We start from the raw sequence: 11,019 nt of genomic DNA, 5'->3' as shown, positions 1-11,019 counted from the left end.
AGAAAAGGTATCTCTCCTAAATGTGTGATGAAGGTGGATTTGAGGAAAGCCTATGATACTTTGGAATGAGGTTTTCTCAAAAGAATGCTTATTGACCTTGGTTTTCCCTTCAAATTTGTGCAATGGATAATGGCATGTGTTACTACAGTGTTCTATTCCTTGGTACTAAATGGAGGACTGCCCAAGCCTTTCAAAGGAAAAAGGGGGATTAGACAAGGAGATTCAATGTCTCCATACTTATTTGTCATTGCAATGGAGTATTTGGTAAGAGAACTGAGACAATTACATAAGAATGGACATTTTAACTTTCATCCTAGGTGCAGGAAGTTAAATACTACACATATATGTTTTGCTGAAGATCTCCTGATGTATTGCAGAGTTGATTTTGGGTCTATTAGAATCCTTAATGCTGCCTTTCACATATTCTCAGTTGTTTCTGGCTTGCAGGCAAATGTGAATAAAAGTTCTATATATATGGCTGGAATCTCACCAACTGTGAAATAGGAAATTCTTGCAACATTAGGTTTTACTAAAGGAAAACTTCCTTTCAAATATTTAGGGATCCCTTTAGATTCTAAAAAGCTAGTATTTCACCAATATCTACCTCTTATTGAGAAGATAACTACAAGGGTTACAGGTTGGTCAGCTAAGCTTCTATCTTATGCTGGCAGATGTCAATTGATCAAGGCTGTTATTTTTGGCATTCAAACCTATTGGGCACAGATTTTTGTTCTTCCAAAGAAGGTTATGAATTTAATTGAGGCAATATGCAGAACATTCCTATGGACTAGTACTGCTACTATATCTAAGAGAGCACTAGTGGCATAAGAGAAAGTGTGCAAGCCAACAGCTGCTGGAGAACTCAATATACTACACATCAAACTGTGGAACAACGCAGCAGTCATAAAACATTTGTGAGATATAACAAGAAAGAAGGACTGCTTATGGATAATATGGGTGCATAGTTTTTATATAAAGAACAAAAACCTGGAAACAATGGCTACACCTAAGTCTACATCTTGGGTAGTGAGGAAGATACTAGATGGCAGAAGTTTGATTATGGAGCACCGACAACTTCAGGGTGACATTCATAGTAGACTAAAGTCAATGTGCACTGATACAAAGTTTCAAATAAAGCAGATGCACTTGAAGCTGATACCAACATACCCTAGAGTTGAATGGAAAAGTTTGATGTTGCATACCAATATACACCCCAGATACAGATTCACTTTATGGCTTGCAACACAATAAAGACTAGCTATAGTGGAAAGACTATTGAAGATTGGCATCTAAATTCCTACAGTCTGTGCATTTTGTGGACATAGCCTGGAATCCTTTAGCCATTTGTTCTTTGAGTGCACCATCACAAAGCAGTTGTGGTCTATATTATGCTCATGGTTGGGATATAATAGGAGCATTGGGGATTGGAAAACAAAGTTGGAATAGGCATGCAAGAAAGCCAAAAGCAGAAAAGGAACAAATGCAATTACTAGCTGTGTGTTTTCCATGACTGTTGCATTGATTTGGAGGGAGAGGAACAGAATCAGATTTGAACAAGCTAAATATGATGATCTCCAAATCTACCAATATGCAGGGAGATAGTACTGCACATACATATTAGAGGGAAGAACATAGTCAAGTGGAAAGAAGCATTGTAGCAGCTGAATTGGGTTCCATAGACAATTAGAATGAACAGTAGGAATCCTTGCTATAGTTGTTTTAAAACAAGTGTCTGTATTGAAATATAGTGTAGGACAGATAGACACAAATTGATAGAAGTAGATTGTGATGTATATCTAGAGTAGCCTGTCAAAGTTGCTCCTTGGACTCAACTGTACATATTTTTTTGAGTATCAATAGAATATAACCTTAACCTCCCCCCCCCAAAAGAGGAAAAACATTAAGATACTGATGAAAGTATAGTTGGTTTGATAAAAACTATTCTTTTAGAAATGTCATGATCCAGAATTTTCACAATCGGGACCGTGATGACACCTAACATCACACTTGCTAGGCAAACCAACGTTAGAGTATTACTAACTAATTTCCTTAACGATTTAGTAATTAAAAGTAAACAAGTTAAAATAAATGATCATAATTGCGGAAGTAAGCAACCAACTGCTTTATTTATAAACTATTACCAGAACTATTACTACTACTACCTAGAATTCGGTGTCACAATTCACGAACGTACTATGATTTACTACAAATATCGGTATGAAAGAAATTACATTTGTTTTGAAAAGAAAGAAAATAAAAATAAAAATGTAGAAATGAGAAGGGGATGCTAGGGCCTACAGACGCCAACAGGACTACCATGGGTCTCCAAACTATGAACCAACCAATCTCTTAATCAGCCACTGCCTGCTCCGAAATCTGTATAGAAAGTGCATAGTGCAGTATCAGTACAATTGATCCCATGTACTGGTACATGCTGAGCCTAACCTCGATGAGGTATTGACGAGGATACGGCAGGGAAATTACAATATAACCTGCATACAGTATGTAATAAAACAAAAAAGAAGTACGAGATAAAATGAAACAGTATCTTGCAACAAAAATGAATACGGAACCCAAATATCTTATCAGTACCTAGCTATAACCAATGCTTAAGTGAGATAAAAAAACTACAAAATAACTTCACAGCAGAAGAAGGATACATAAACAATAAACTGATGCGGTGCGTATCCTAATCCCACCATATAATCAGTAACAATATGAACATTCACCCTTATTACTCCATATCAATCCACCCTTATTCCTCCTGTTGCGGCGTACAACCCGATCCCACCATACAATAGAAATTTACCCTTATTACTCCTCAATATATCACCCTTATTCCTTCTATTGCGGCGCGCAACCCGATCCCACCATATAATAACATTTCACCCTTATTCCTCCACAATATATCACCTTTATTCCTCTTGTTGCAGCATGCAACACGATCCCACCATATCAGTACCAATCACACAATAAGAACAGAAATTTCACGATTTGGCTCAAAATTCCCAGGGTATTTAACCTCAACTAAAACAAATGAAAAGCAGTAAAATTATGAAACTTCACTCGAATTATACTACTCAGCGAGACCAATACAAAGTATACTAATAAACACTGATAACCAACTTAAACCAATAATATGAAATAATGAAACCACGTAATATCCAATACTTTTAACAACGAAAGTAATATTCGACAAGTAGCAACTAATCATGCAAATATCAATAAAATAGGTAGCAGTTAAGGCAGGGAACAATTTATTAAGAACAGGAAGGGAAAAATAAAAATAGATAAAATAGCGGCGCATGGGTACTCGTCACCTCACCTATACGCCACACACATGGATGTTTACATAGCAATTAAGTCGGGGATCCCTAATCCCTCGAGTTAAAGTTAGACAAAATACTTACCTCGATCCTCAGGCCACACACTGCTCAATTACCGCTTTTCCACTAGTTTCCACCTCCGAACCACTTGTATCTAGTCATAATTCTATTATGAAAGAAGAAGATTTAGAACTAAAAATCTAATGGGTGATGATGAAAATTGAAGGAAATGAGTTAAAGAACACAAACCTATGATTTGGTGTCGCATTCCCTCTTCAAATATTGCCCTAGGCCGAGTTCTAGTGAAAGAGTAATGAAATTTTGGAAGAAATCCCGTTTTTGTTCTGTTTTAAAACACTGGACAGGCCTTCTTCGTGTTTGCGAGAGGCCTGTCGCGATCGCGAAGCTATAGCTCTATTGCCTAAGCGTTCACAAGAAACCTTTCGCATTCGCGAAGGCATACTCCCCCAGCCTCCGCGTTCGCGAGCCAAGTATTGCGTTCGCGATGAGTTATTTTCCCCTCCGCCAGGTCCCATGCTTCGCGCTCGCGATAGCCTGGTCGCGTTTGTAGAGGGTAAGACCTCCACTGCTCCACGTTCACGTCCCAGTCTACGCGTTCGCGCAAAGGAAAAATCACCCCCGCCTAACTTACCCTTCGCGTTCGCGAGAAAAGCTTCGCTAACGCGTAGAGTGAAACCAACAAATGCTAACTGCTACAGAAAATCAAATTCTTCTAAGTCTAAAACATCCCAAAACCAATCTGAAACTCAACCGAGCCCTCGGGGCTCTAAACTGAACAAGCACACAAGTCTCAAAACATCATACGAACTTGCTCACGCAATCAAATCGCCAAAATAACACCTACAACTACGAATTTAGCACCAAATTGCATGAAATTTTCAAGAAAGTTTTAAAATTTAAATTTTCTCAACCAAAGGTCTGAATCACGTCAAATCAGTTCCGTTTCTCACCAAATTTCATAGATAAGATGTAAATATCATAACGGACCTGTATCGGGCTCCGAAATTAAAATATAGATCTGATACCAACAAGATCAAATCTTAACCAATTTCTTGAAACCATTATAATTTCAGTCTTTCAATTTTAATCAAAAATTCATATCTTGAGCTAGGGACCTTAGAATTTCATTCTGGGCATACGCCCAGGTCTCATATTTTACTACGGACCCATCGGGTCAAAGTACGGGTCCGGGTCCATTTACCCAAAAGGTTGACCGAAGATAACAAAAATTAACTTTTTAGTCCAAAAATTATTATTTCATCAATTTTCCACATAACAGATTTCCAGAAATGCGCCCTGACTGCGCATGCAAATCGAGGAGGAAAAAAATGAGGTTTTGAAGGCCTCGGAACATGAAAATTAATTTTAAATCATAAGATGGCATTTTGTATCATCACATTCTCCACCTCTAAAACAACCGTTCATCCTCGAACGGACATAGAAAAGTACTTGAGCTGGTGAAAAGATATGGATATCTGCTCCACATATCGGACTTAGACTTCCAGATAGCTGCCTCAACAGGCTCACCTCTCTACTGCACTCGAACCAAAGGATAACTCTCAACTAACGAACCCGCCAGTATACAATAGCTACCGGTTCCTCCTCGCAAGTCAAATCCTTGTCCAACTAGACAGTGCTGAAATCTAACACATAAGATGGATCGCCGTGATACTTCCGAAGCATGGACACATGAAACACTGGATGTACCGCTGATAAACCTGGTGGCAACGCAAGTCTGTAGGTCACATCTCCCACTCGCTCAAGGATCTCAAAAGGCCCGATATACCTAGGGCTTAACTTGCCCTTCTTTCCAAACCTCATTATGCCCTTCATGGGCGATACCCGAAGCAACACTCTCTCTCCGACCATGAATGCCATATCACGAACCTTATGGTCGGCATAACTCTTCTGCCTGGACTAAGCTGTATAAAGTCTATCCTGAATGAACTTGACCTTATCCAAGGCATCCTGTACCAAATCTGTACCCAATAACCTAGCCTCCCTCGGCTCAAACCACCCAACCAGCAATCGACATCGTCTTCCATATAATGCCTCATTGGGAGCCATCTGGATGCTCGATTGATAACTGCTGTTGTAGGAAAACTCTGCCAACGACAAGAACTGATCCCAAGAACCTCCAAAGTCAATGACACAGGCACAAAGCATATCCTCCAAGATCTGAATAGTATGCTCGGACTGTCCATCCATCTGAGGATGAAATGTTGTGCTCAACTCGACCCACGTACCCAACTCTAGTTGTACTGCCCTCCAAAAATGTGAAGTAAATTGCGTACCTCGATCAAAAATGATAGAGACGGGCACACCATGAAGACAAACGATCTCACGGATATAAATCTCTGTCAACCACTCCGAAGAGTAGGAAACTGCCACAGGAAAGAATTGTGTTGACTTGGTCAGTCTATCCACAATAATCCAAACCGTATCGAACTTCCTCTAAGTCTGTGGTAGTCCAACAACGAAATCCATAGTGATACGCTCCCACTTCCACTCAGAAATCTCTATCTTCTGTAGCAAACCACCAGGTTTTTGATGCTCGTACTTTACTTGCTGACAATTTGGACACCGAGCTACATATGCAACTATATCTTTCTTCATCCTCCTCCACCAATAATGTTGCCACAAGTCCTAATACAACTTAGCGGTGCCCGAATAAATAGAATACTTGGAACTATGGGCCTCCTCTAGAATCAACTCATGAAGCACATCCACATTAGGCACACAAACACGACCCTGCATCCTCAAAACTCTATCATCTCCAACCGTAACCTGATTGGAATCACCATGCCGCACTGTGTCCCTAAGGACAAGCAAATGAGAGTCATCATATTGCTAATCTCTGATGCACTTAAATAATGAAGACCGAGCAACTGTACAAGCTAAAACTCGACAGGGCTCAGAAACATCCAACCTCATAAACTGATTGGCCAAGGCCTAGACATCTAATGCAAGCGGTCTCTCACCGACAGGAATGTACGCAAGACGTCCCATACTAGCTGACTTTCTACTCAAAGCATCGGCCACCACATTGGCCTTCCTGGGATGATACAAGATGGTGATATCATAGTCTTTCAATAGCTCCAGCCACCTTCTCTGCCTCAAATTGAGCTCCTTCTGCTTGAACAAATACTGCAAACTCTTATGATCTGTGAACACCTCACACGACATGCCATATAGATAGTGCCTCCAAATCTTCAGCGCGTGAACAATGGCTGTCAACTCTAGGTCATGAAATGGATAATCCTTCTCGTAAACCTTCAGTTGCCGCGAAGCATATGCAATAGCCTTGGCACCCTTCATCAATATCGCACTAAGTTCAATAGGAGATGCTTCACAATATAAGGTATAAGGCCCTGATCCCGTGGGAAACACCAACATTGTCACCGTAGTCAAAGCTGTCTTGAGCTTCTGAAAGCTCACCTCACACTCGTCTGACCATCTGACGGGGCACCTTTCTGAGTCAATCTGGTCAACGGGGCTACTATAGATGAAAACCCCTCCACAAACCGATGGTAATAACTCGCCAATCCCAAGAAAATACGGATCTCCGTGGCTGAAGTAGGTCTAGTCCAATTCTGAATGGCCTCAATCTTCTTAGGATCCACCTGAATACCCCCTATTGATACAATGTGACCTAAGAAAGCAACTGAACTCAACCAAAACTCACATTTCGAAAACTTAGCATATAACTGGCTGTCCTTCAGAGTCTAAAGTATGATCCAAAGATGTTGCTCATGCTCCTCTCGACTGTGGTGGTAAATCAAGATATAATCAATAAAAACAATCACAAAGGAATTTAGATAGGGCTCGAACACTCGGTTCATCAATTCCATAAATGTTGTTGGGGCATTTGTCAGCCCAAATGACATCACTAGAAACTCATCATGCCCATACCGAGTCCGAAAAGCTGTCTTAGGGACATTGGATGCCTTAATCCTCAACTGATGGTAGCCAGACCTCAAATCGATCTTTGAAAACACCTTGGCACCTCGAAGCTGATCAAATAAGTCATCAATCCTCGGCAATAGATACTTGTTCTTGATGGTGACTTTGTTCAACTATCGATAATCTATGAACATCCTCATTAATCCATCCTTCTTCTTTACAAACAACACTGGCACCCCAAGGCGAGACACTAGGTCTAATAAAGCCATTATCAATCAAATCTTGCAACTGCTCCTTCAATTCATTCAACTCTGGCGGGGCCATGCGGTATGGTGGAATAGAAATGGGCTAAGTGCCCGGAACCAAATCAATACAGAAGTCAATATCTTTGTCGGGTGGCATCCCCGGCAGGTCTGCAGGAAATACCTCAGGAAACTCCCGAACAACTGGTACAGAATCCATGGAAGGAACCTCCGCATTAGAATCACAAACATAATCCAAATAAGACAAACACCCCTTCTCCACCATACGCCGAGCCTTCATATAAGAGATAACCCTGCTGGTATTATGACCAGGAATCCCTCTCCATTCTAATCGAGGCAACCCCGGCAATGATAAGGTCACAGTCTTGGCGTGACAGTCCAATATAGCATGATAAGGTGACAGTCAATCCTCCCTAGAATAACATCGAAATCAACCATATCGAGAAGTAGGAGATCTACGCTAGTCTCAAAACCCCCAATAATAACCATACACGAACGATAGAAACGATCTACAATAATAGAATCCCCCACCGGTGTGCACACATACATGGGAGCAATCAAAGAATCACGAGGCACAACCAAATATGAAGCAAAGTAAGATAACACATAGGAGTATGTAGACCCTGGATCAAATAGAACTGAAACGTCTCTACTGCGAACTAAAAAAGTACCTATGATAATAGCATCGGATGACTCTGCCTCAGACCTAGCTGGGAAAGCATAACATCGGGACTGGGCTCCATCACTTTGAACCATATCCCAAGGACGGCATCCTACTAGCTGGTCTCCACCTCTAGCGGCCTGGCCTCCACCTCTAACGGCCTGACCTCCACCTCTAGCAGGCTAGCCTCTACCTCTGGCTCCTTGACCCCTACCTCTAGCTAGCTGCGCAGACGGTGCAACAACTGGTGTCAGAACCATGGCACGAGAAACCTGATGTTGTGACTGAACACCCACTAATCTCGGACTGGTCCTCCGGATATGCCCATACTTACCACACTCGAAACATCCATCCTAATACTGCAGTTGTGGAAATTGAGATTGACCCTGACAGAATGACTGTCCGCAATAATAACTCTGAAAAGGAGGTGCTCTAATAGGAGCTGGTGGTGCACTATAAGTTGGCTGCCCTGAAGGAGGTACATAAGGACTACGACTCTCTGAAGCTCCATGGTATGTCTAAAGTGCTGAATGAAACGGCCTGGGAGGATGGCCCCTACCAAAAGTACCTCGACCCCCAGATGAGGCCCCACTAAATCCACCAGAGTGATGCGGCCTCTTGTCAGACCCCTGACCACTTCCCTGAGCCAGAACCATCTCAACTCGTCTGGCCACATTGGTTGCATCCTGGACTGAACTAGAGATTCTGGGTTTTATGTCCCCAGCAGAGTCGCCAGAGCTGTCGCACCTCCTTTTTCCGCGCCCACGAGGGTGCGTAGGGAGTATTCTCCAATTGAAGGACAGTCGAAACGGGATTTTTTTTTTTTTTGTTTCAGAGTCGCCACCTGGGAATTTTAAAGGCGTCCCAAGTCACCAATTTCTAATCCCTGAATCGAGGAGAATATGACTCTGTTTGTTATTCTGCGAACCAGAAATCCTGAGTAAGGAATTCTGTTAATCCGGAAGAAGGTATTAGGCATTTCCGAATTCCGTGGTTCTAGCACGGTCGCTCAACTATTTTTATTGGCTTAATTATCTTGATTTTATTAAATATGTTTTTTATTGCATGATTTTACTACCGCTTTTACTTATTGTTTACAATTATATAAACGAATTACGCGTACGTATATTCGTATTATATACCTTTCATAATTACAGGGGATCATGTCACGCATACGTGTACACAATATAATTGACCATATTATGTCCTTTATTACAAATTCATATGTTCGTGATTTAAAATAAAATTATGAACGTCATCACCATTATATTTAAACAGTGAACTGCACATCCCGGGTTATGTGAAATTATTTTAACATTTTTGGAGAAATCCTTTTTATTAAATATTCGCTCGAAATTGCGCGTACGCATAATCCGAATTTGCTTTTAAAAATATAATCAGGGTACGCGAACGCATCCCTAATTGCGCAAAATCTTTGTAATAATATTATGGATTTTCCACAAATTGTTTATTATAACAACACATTTTATATGAAAATCCTGAGAAATTCACATTCAAGGGATGCCTTTAAATTCTTTTAAAAGAATTCACAATTTATTAAATGTTGACCGTCGATTATAATTTCCGCGTATAATTTATGTTCATCCAGACTATTCAAATTCAAAGTAAAGAATAAAAATATGATTAATACTATTCTTCACAAATACAACATATATACATATACCAAAGGATGAATTGCATATGAAACTAAAAAATAATTTATGAAGGGAAGAAATATTTTTTGAAGAATTTTCATTATTTTTATTTAGTGCAAATTCTATTTCTAATTACCATTGATATAAAGTGTTGAAATTTGTGCATGTACATCTCATCTTATTCTCATATACTTGCTTTTAATCTAATAGGCCTAATTATTTTGTTAATTCTGTTTATGGTTGAACGTAAGATATATATATAATCTAACCGATTTGATTCTCGATTTATGTGAACCGTTGCTAAACACTAACATTCGCATTGTAAAATTCCTAGGCCATTTGTGATTAAAAGAGAACAAATCTACATAATTGACTTAATAAGATGATATTGCATACAACATTATTCGTCATGTTTTGACATTTGCAAGCATAGAAGAAGATACTAATGCAACTTTCGACTATTGATTATAATCATAATCACTATTACGCCATATATGGACAAAATGCAACCAACATCATCTAGCCTTAATCTACAACCAAACAATCGAAATACACTAACCATGCATTTTCTTGATATTTCAGAATATTCTATACCTGACTAACAATGTCATAGGACTTAATTAATAGCCAACTTCATGCCATGTTTCCTATCTTAACAATTCAATCATAACTATACTTTAATGAAATTCGGGATAGATAATACTATTACAACACTTATATGAATTTCAAAAGAGAATGATCAACTGATAATTATCATGTCAAGCATAATACTATATTAACCAACATGAAACAAAACTGAAATTTTGCAATAATGAACTTAGATAAATGAAAAATAGAATTGCAATTCAAGCTTCATTGATTTGTCATGAAGAGTCTCTTTCCAACATAGAATTTAAAAGATATGTACCTGGAAACGAAGGAGTAAATTTCAGCAGTTGCAGCATTAATAAAAATCAGCAGAATAGCAGTATTTCCACAGATTTGAGCAATAATAAGACCCGAGGAACCCAGATGCACAGTAACAGTATTCTTTTGAGAAATTTCAGATTTGAACAAAAAAATGCCACTAAAAAACAGACCCGGACAGATTCAGAAATATGTTTCTGATTTTTCTTTTCTTCTTCTACATATGTTTCAGATTGTGTGTGTATATGTGTGTTCTCCTTTTGTTTCTTTTTCTGTTTTTCTTC

The sequence above is a fragment of the Nicotiana tabacum genome, chromosome 6, assembly GCF_000715075.1.
Source record: "Nicotiana tabacum cultivar K326 chromosome 6, ASM71507v2, whole genome shotgun sequence".
In the NCBI taxonomy this organism is placed as follows: Eukaryota; Viridiplantae; Streptophyta; class Magnoliopsida; order Solanales; family Solanaceae; genus Nicotiana; species Nicotiana tabacum.
The sequence above is the reverse complement of the archived record's forward strand: the minus strand, read 5'-3'. Positions refer to the sequence as shown.